Source organism: Teleopsis dalmanni, chromosome 2, assembly GCF_002237135.1.
Source record: "Teleopsis dalmanni isolate 2A chromosome 2, ASM223713v2, whole genome shotgun sequence".
Classification (NCBI taxonomy): domain Eukaryota; kingdom Metazoa; phylum Arthropoda; class Insecta; order Diptera; family Diopsidae; genus Teleopsis; species Teleopsis dalmanni.
In genome coordinates, this window is record NC_051847.1 from 95,477,011 (window position 1) to 95,485,841 (window position 8,831).

An 8,831-nucleotide genomic window follows, 5' to 3' on the forward strand; every position below is an offset into this window, starting at 1 on the left:
TAAATATATAAGTAATTTTCATTCTTGTTACGTTAAAATCATCATTAATTATTTTGAATCATTGTTGTAATTAGCAAAAAAATTATGATTCTTTAATTTTATAATTCTTTTACGCCAATCAAACTTGGAAATAATTTTAATAAATATATTTTCTTTATTTTATTTTCTTTTTAAATAAAGTGGCTTACTCTCAAAATAAAAGTACATTTAATTTTTTAACAGAAAACATTTTTTTATTATTTTATTATCTGAGCAGTGAATAAGAACGGCTATCCTTGACCATGTTGCAATTTAAAGTTGGTATTAAGTGCTTGACTTTGTATCAAAGAGTATTAAGCATGATTCGTTCCAAGAAGTCTTTCTTATAAAAAAACACAAAAAAGAAAGTTAACGAAAAATGCAACAATGTCTACTAAAACATACAATATTTACAAGCAGAAAACTTAATGCAATTTTCACCCAACCCTACAACTATGGACTCACCCACTTTGTTGCGCTCAAATTCCTCCACCTGGTATTGCAACAACCTTTGTTAATAATGAATATCAAGGCTACAACTTGTTGGCGTATTTTCATTTTCATTTTCCTTTTTATTTCTGTTTAAGCTCAAATATAAAACGGAAGGAAGCTTTGTGAAAAGCAAATTTATTTTTCTTTTTTAATGTACAGTAATATGGCGAATATTGATTTCCCTGAAGGCTGATAGGCTTCCATAAGTTATTACTTCAAATCTTTAAAAACTTTTGATAATTCAATAAATACTGAAAATTTACGATAAAATTGTTGTGCGATGAATATGAGAAATTTCCTTTATCAGCTTGAGTCCTGTGATGTTTTAACAATTATTTCACGAAATCAATGCATTTCTTTGAAGTAAAAGTTCAATTATAATAAGCTATGCTTATTGTAAAATAAGTTACTACAAAAAAAAACAGGTCATTTAAATAATATTTATAAGAAGTTTTGTCGAGATTTGCCGATTACAGCTTTTCTCCTTAACACACTTTAGGTAATTGAAAAGTACAACTTTAATAAAAATTTATTTATATCTGCAAGATATTAACTTACGTTAACTTACGTGTCTGCATATCAAAGGAGGGTAACAAAACCAGAGTTAATAGAAATATATACAAGACTCGAATATAAAACTTACAAGGACCTCCGGTGTAGTGTCACATGCAAGCGTGCATGTTTGCATGCAGTCAAAGGCTCCAATGAACACAAACCTCTGATGTTTTTCCTTTATTCTGCTGCTACTGAAAATTACCCTTTTCAAATAAATTATCCGGGAAGGGAGAGTGTCATAGTTGAGGGCTTAGATAAATATTTGACAGAGCAAACTAACTAAATTTCTTTGTACAAAACATATACTCGTACGAATATAACGTTCCATTTTTTATGATTATTTGCTTTGTTTTCGCATCTGCGAAAATTTTTTTCAATCAGTTACCTTCAGGAAATTTATATTTTTGTAGTATCCATACGTTGCTATGACAGAGATAAGTTTGCATTTATAATTTTAAAGTAAGAATATGAGATATTGTACAATATTATGAGCATTTAATGAACATAACATGAGCATGAACGATTTTATATGACAAAATTACAAAATCTATTCTAAAATAAAACAAAGTTAGATATAGCTTTTTAGATTTTTGATACTATTGAAAACTAAAGTTATGGATATAAGCTCTTTGCAGACAGTTGCTTTTTTATCGACTATGTAATAAGGACCTTCAATTTCATTCAAATTTAAATTTGATCTAATTTGATTGATAAAAATAGTATCTTATTAGATGAGTTAATACTAAAATTATCTAATACTGATGAGCTATTAGTTAGACAATAAGCAATAGATAGTGAAACAAAACAACATTGCAAACTTTAGTTTGGAAGGAAGCATCGACAGTCACAGTGTGAGGCTCACCAAAACCAAATCACCAAAGAATAAAAGTAATGGAGAAGATTTCCATCACTGACCCGAATATCAGTATGGGAAACTTTATTTTAGTAATTAGGGGAGAGAAAGTTCAGATAAAGCAGATTAGTACTTTAAAAGCTAAGTAAAGACGGTATGGAGAGGGTGAGGTTATTACATAATGGTGGGGTGGATTAGTTAAACACTTTCTGAACATGACCTCGATAGTCGCAGTTATAGAGAGGACTGATGAAGACACCTAATTGGCTTTCACTGAAATATAAGGTAAGGTATTGGAGGGATATGTGACGCATGGCTAGCATGAAGTCAGAAGGAAGTGATTTTTAACGTCATATTCATTAAACATATATACAATGCCCTATATATGGAAAGAATTAAGAGTTCATTACTAATGACAAGTAGCCACATTGAAGTAGAACTACTAAATATCACTATCACGTAAACCATCATATATTATACATAAAACCAGAAGTTAAATGAGTTTTTATCCAAGCATGCATCTTCTTCTTTATTTGCCAATTCGATTTCGAATATTGGTGATCATATATGTTAAATAAAACTGCATTCTTTAAATTAACATTGAATAAATATAATCACAAATTTTTTACAATTTCTGCCCTTAGCTATATTTATAAGATTGTCGGCCTCTCGTATTTCGATACCTTGACAGATGTTTCGCAGCCATGAAAATTGCTTCCTACCAAGCATGTATGCCAATATTATTTTCGAGTGGTTTTCATAATTATACTTAGAAAATTATATTGCAATATTAGTTGAATTAATTGTTACAACAATTGAATTGAACATATTTATGTGAAATTATGACATATCAAATGATCATGTCTTTTTAGAGCCAGAGGTCCAGCATTCACGCCATCTCTTCGGCGGTCGACTTGGTAATCTCGCGCCTGTTAGTTTCTCTACCATTGCAATCGTGACCAAGCGATGATTTTCCATTTTTTGAAGATGCAGATTCCATTCCTTTCGTCTCCGTCTACTCCATTTAATTATGTCCAGTATCTCGCAGATTCCCCAAATGTCGTCATTGAGCATTCGGTCCCGACAAGTGAAACTAGTTATCAAGCGCGTGCATTTCAGTTTTGGATATGGCATGTTGGGTGGTTTTCATATCGGCGCTTGTCTCAATGGCATACGTCGATATAAGTCTCACGCACGTTTTATATATTCGGACTTTTCCTCTTACGCTTAATTATTTGTTTCGCCATATAGTTTCTGTAAGACAATCTGCTACACGAGCCGCTTTGTTTGTTTGAGCTTCAGCACTTAGCATCTTTGATTATGTTATTTTTGCTCCAAAGTAGTTAATACCATCACCTGCTTTATAGGAAAACGCAGTCTCGAGATTGTTAAGAACTTCATTTTCGAGTTAGATATTTTCGTACTATATTTGTCTGCTGCTTTTCAAACGCTTATAAAAGTCTTTGCAGGTCGTCTTCATTGTCTGAAAGTAATATGGCATCGTCTGTATATTAAACTATTTTTATTTAATTTCTTACTTTGTACCCCTGGCTACAACTTTTAACTACGCAATAATCTCATCTACGATAAGATTGAACAAAATAGGGCTTAAACTGTCGCCTTATCGCATTCCAGAAGCAACGGGCAACTGATTAGACATCTCGTTATTTGTTCTGATGGTCGTTGCATTATTGGTGTTGAGATTCACTCACATACTGTCAAAATATTTGAAACTCTTTTCGTACATACAAACCTACATTTCCTCACATAAACGTATGTAAGCGAACTCATTCGCATATTTTCATCATTTTCAATATATAACAAAAAATTTAATATATCACAGAATTTAAAAAATCTCGACAGCAATGAAGGTTGTGTTAATGACGATAACAAAACTGGAACCCATAAAGGATAAAGGTACTAAAATATGATATGAAAACAAAATATTTAAAATGGCTTGTGTTATACTTAACTGAAGCTTATGGTTTGTGTTTGTGTTTGTGTACCAATGCGAATACGAAAACGAACCACATTGGGTGAATTGAATATAGAGGCCACTGCATATCAAACCACTTCCGTTTCCGCTCGTATTTCAAATTGTTTGTCTTCAACTCCTTACCCCTCAAATCCATACGCTGTCAGCGAGTTTTTCATTTTGTTTTTACTTTGAATCCCAAGTGGATTATTTCATACACATATATTATTTCCAGCAAACTCAAATGAATTTTCATACGAGTATTTGACATACTCGTATATCCTATGCACTGCATACTTTATAAATTTACCGTGGAATAAGCGTTTGTATGAATAATGGCATATCTTTCGAAAGGTCACATTGTGTATATGTGCTGCTGTTACAAAATATAAATTTTATCATTAGGTATAAGGAAAAACTCATTTATAAATTGTTTGTTAATCGTTGCGAAATAAAAACTCGATTTTGTGCTATTGTCACATGTCATTTAGTGGAATGAAAAATGTTTGACCTTTAAATGGAAAAAAAAAATTCATATGTAATAATAATGCAGCAGAAAAACTGGAACCTTTTCAACGAAGGACTCTGCGTTTATACTTTATTTAATGAAATACTGAGGTTAAAATTACAGTGCAACGTGACACTTAAAAGTCCCATATGCTTTAAGTATTGGTACTGTCAATTCAAGTAAAAACTGGGAGTACCAATTGAATTTCTATTTTTTATGTGATACCTTAGACACAACTCTCTGCGAATACATATATATGTACATCATTCAAAACATTGAAGAAATGTCTAATTTAAATGAGATAATTATAAAAGAAGTACATTTAAAATATCTTTAGTTTCGATAAACTCTAGTTGAAATGAAAAGCCCTCTATCTATATACATCTGTAGACAAATTGACACGCATATGTTGCTTTACATTAGATTCCAACGTCTGTATGTTGACATCAGGTAAAAATTTTCTCATTTGTGGTAAAACATTGTCACGGTTTTCAAATGTTTGCGGAAATACAAGAAAAAATACTTCAAAGGTAGCTACTAGCGCTTATATGCTTCTTCTACTCATTTTTCAATACGAATATCTTTAAGTAAAAAATTGTTTAATTTTTAAAAAAGCAGGAAAAAAATATTTGTGTTTTAGAGCCGACATTAATTGTTTAATTTCTAATATAATTAATATTACTGTTATCTTATAGTAATATTATATTTTTACATACACAAATATAATAAATTAATAATTATGTATACAAACTAACTTTAATAATTCGATTTTAACATTAGTTCATTTATTGAACAATATTAGTTCTTTTTAAAGAAAGTGTAACAAAAACAATAAATAATTTTACTTAACTATAGTAATGATAGTGAAGAAAGCATAAATAACGTCGGTGCAGCAAAAATGTGCCAAGGTGGGCCTAAAAATCAATATCTCCAATACCTAATATATGCGCATCAACTCTAACATTAACGCGCAATTTGATATAAATGGTATAGGCATTGAAAATGTCACTCAATTTGAATACCTTGATAGTATGGTCACAATGGATGGTTGAGCTTTAATTGATGTTTTTACACGGCTTCGTCAGGTTAAGGGGGCCTTCGCCAATCTTAAAAATGTTTGGTAATCAAACAGTATCCATCTTAAAACAAAAATCATAATTTTCTATGCCTGTGTCCAATCTATTTTGCTGTGTGAATCTGAAACTTAGTATGTAACTACAACTATCACTCCTAAGTTGCAAATATTTGTAAATAGATATCTGCGTCAGATTTTAAGAATATGGTGGCCACGTACTATTAGCAATGAACGACTTATGACACGAACTAACCAACGGCCAATTGATAAAGAAATAATTCAGAGGAAATGCGGATGACTGGGACATACTCTTTACAAGTCAAACACCGAAATTGTTCATTCTGCACTCGAGTGGAATCCGCAGGGAAGATAATCGCGGTCGGCCGATGACAACATGGAGAAGAACTATCAGTATAGAAACGAGCAAATCATTTAGTGAGCTAAGAGCAATTGCGCACAATTATAGTAATTGGAAATCTCTTGTGATTAGACTAAGTTCATAAATGTTATTTCTGAACATATTATTACTATGTTGAGGCTAGTTGAGTCAGTGCACCTGAGCACTTTTACTCTCCATTAACTGCGAGGTTTCTTCAAAACCCCTCTTTGCTAGATTACCCCTTGACTAGATTATTGTTTATCACTTCATCAGACTAAGCAATAATTGACCTCATATCTGCATACCTCCCCGAGGAGCCTGTAACTATTCCGAGATTTGATAACGCGGTGTTGGTAAGTCTCTCAGATTTCTGAACATGTTAATGATAATAATAATATAGTAATAAATAACTTATCTTACTTTGATAAACTTAACTTTTTAAAAATGTTTGTCTTTTGCTTTTCGAACTTCTATCCTTTTTGTCATTGTGACGTGATATAACCTTTCCTAGTCGAAAAAGATGAATATTTTTTTGTTTATTGTATACAATAATATTTAAATAATATAAAATATCTCATTAGAAAAATGGCTTAAAATTGAAAATAATTTTGGAAACATAGTCATTTTAGTGATAGAGACGTTTTTTGAACGCATTTTTTTAAACCATTTTTTTGAGCTGGTGGACATAATGTCGAAAGCTTTACTGTACAGAGTTATGGAATTGGAATCAAATGATTCGAAATTGATGCCACTTTATTCTGTACCATTTTCTTATGAAAAAAAATTTTTTGATCCTAAGATTAAGATGATTCAGACGATAACGATATTTTTATTAATGAAAGTTCTATTTACTATACGCTCTTAGGGCCTTAAAGATATAAGCTCATGTCCACAAACACACATTCTCAGTTTCATTACCATATTCTCAATTTTTTTAAAGGGCATGTCAAAAATAATGATATCTTTAAGTATGATTTAAGCATCAAATGTAATACACAAAACAAAGCTGTTGTCTTGCAAAGCTGAAAAAAAAGAAAATGTTAATATTACCTTTCCTTATAGGTTTATACTTATATGTCGATTACATCTTAATAACATAACAACAAGAATCACTTCTTTTGCTCCACATCATGAAGAGTTCATGACAAAGAAAATTACACCTTTACTGATTTATTTGTGAAAGGAGCGATATTTTATAATGTTAAAAGGTCTATTTTGAAAGTCTATTTTTATCACTCTTGGAGTGAATATTTATATACCATAGTATTTCATCTAGCCATCTAGTCAATGACGCAAATTAATGGTTTTATGTATCGCGAAGTATAATGAACTTCTGTAAGTACATTCAATATATATAATTAATAATTAATATAATTAATTATTACAATAATAATTTTCTTAATTGTTAATTATAGTAAGCAGTCAACTTATTATATGTACTTTGGTACGATACGTTAAAAAGAATCAAATTTGCAAAAGTAGTATTATATATATATTTAATACTTATCATGAAATGAACGTGAGTCCCGAAAGGATATTTTTTTTCTAAATATTGTTATAAAATTAAGATGAGTTTTATTGTAAATTATTTATATTGTACTCATGACAATCAATTTATATTGGGCAATTCTGAAAAAACTTGAATTAAATACCATTAATATATATATTTCCTTTCTGGCGAATCATTATATCTTATTAACAAAAGCAATAACCTCCAAAGAACAGATATATCATACTAAAAATATTAGTCACATTCCATTAGATATTTCCAATTTTAATTAATGAGTTAAACTTCCATTTCATCCTTTTACTATCACATTCCTCGCAAGAACTTCTAGTATAATAGAGTAGAGACTAAATCCATCCAATCCAATAATTTAATAGGTCTGTCGTCTTCACAGTCTGATAAACTGTCAATGACGAATCTTCTTAAAAACCTATTTCTTCTGGATGTTACAGTCGGGCATTCAGAGGGAAAATGTATTATGGTTTCTTTTTCCTGCGGATTTCCACAACTCCTAGAGTGAGGATTATAAGGAATACTCAGTTTCTCTGCGTGGGTTCCTTTACACCAATGACCAGAAAGTCCAGAAATAACTGTAGTAAGCTTAGCAGTGTTCATGCGGTTCTTTTTTTTGAATTTCGAGGATCTAATTTTGTTATAGGTAGGATATATTGACCTGAAAGTTGCACATGACTTAAGTGTTTTCCATCTGTTATTGCCAAGTTAAAGAAAGTAGTGATAAGTACTTCTCCTAATGGTCACAAGAGCGGGCTAAACTGTCAGCTTTCTCGTTTCTTTCGATGTTCCAATGTCCAGGAACCCAGATGAGGGTAATATAAGCCAACCGATTTAGCTCATCGATTACCTCTCTACATTATTCTACCGTTTTATATTATATATTGTTATTATATTATTACGAGTTCATTTTTGTTACTTACTGATTTTAAACAGTTGACCAAGTAGTGAATTGGATCAGCGTATAACTTTTATATGTTCCTTACTGCTAATATATGGAAACTTAAGTGTTCAAATGTATAAGATTTCATATTTTCGACCACTATATCATAAACGGAAGAGACGTTCGTCTTGATCTATGCAAATAATATTGCATTATAAAAACCATTTTATCATTTATTATTTATTTATTATATACATTAATATTTTCGAATTTATTATTGTTATTTTCCCAATTTACTCAATCAATCAAGTAATTAATTAGATCAGTGCATAATTGTCTTTAGTTCTTGATTTTGCTAACAATCAATCAATAAGTAATCAATCAATAAAATAATCAATCAAGCAGATATAATGTTAGAATTAATGAGATTTCAGTTTATCGACCGCCACCCCATAAGCTGAAAAAACAATCGTTTTAATCTATGTATAAAATATTGCACTAAAGACCATTTTATTAGGTTTTATTTTTGTTTTTTGGTTATTATTTCTGGTTTATTGTTTACAGATAGATAGCT

At 30.5% G+C, this 8,831-nt stretch overlaps 1 protein-coding gene across 1 annotated transcript in view; it reads right to left on the reverse strand.

Moving 5' to 3' along the window:
• LOC119675111 (sodium channel protein 60E-like) overlaps positions 1-8,831 on the reverse strand; it is a 149,770-nt gene that overhangs the window by 91,683 nt on the left and 49,256 nt on the right. The gene's annotated exons all lie outside the window — the stretch shown is intronic.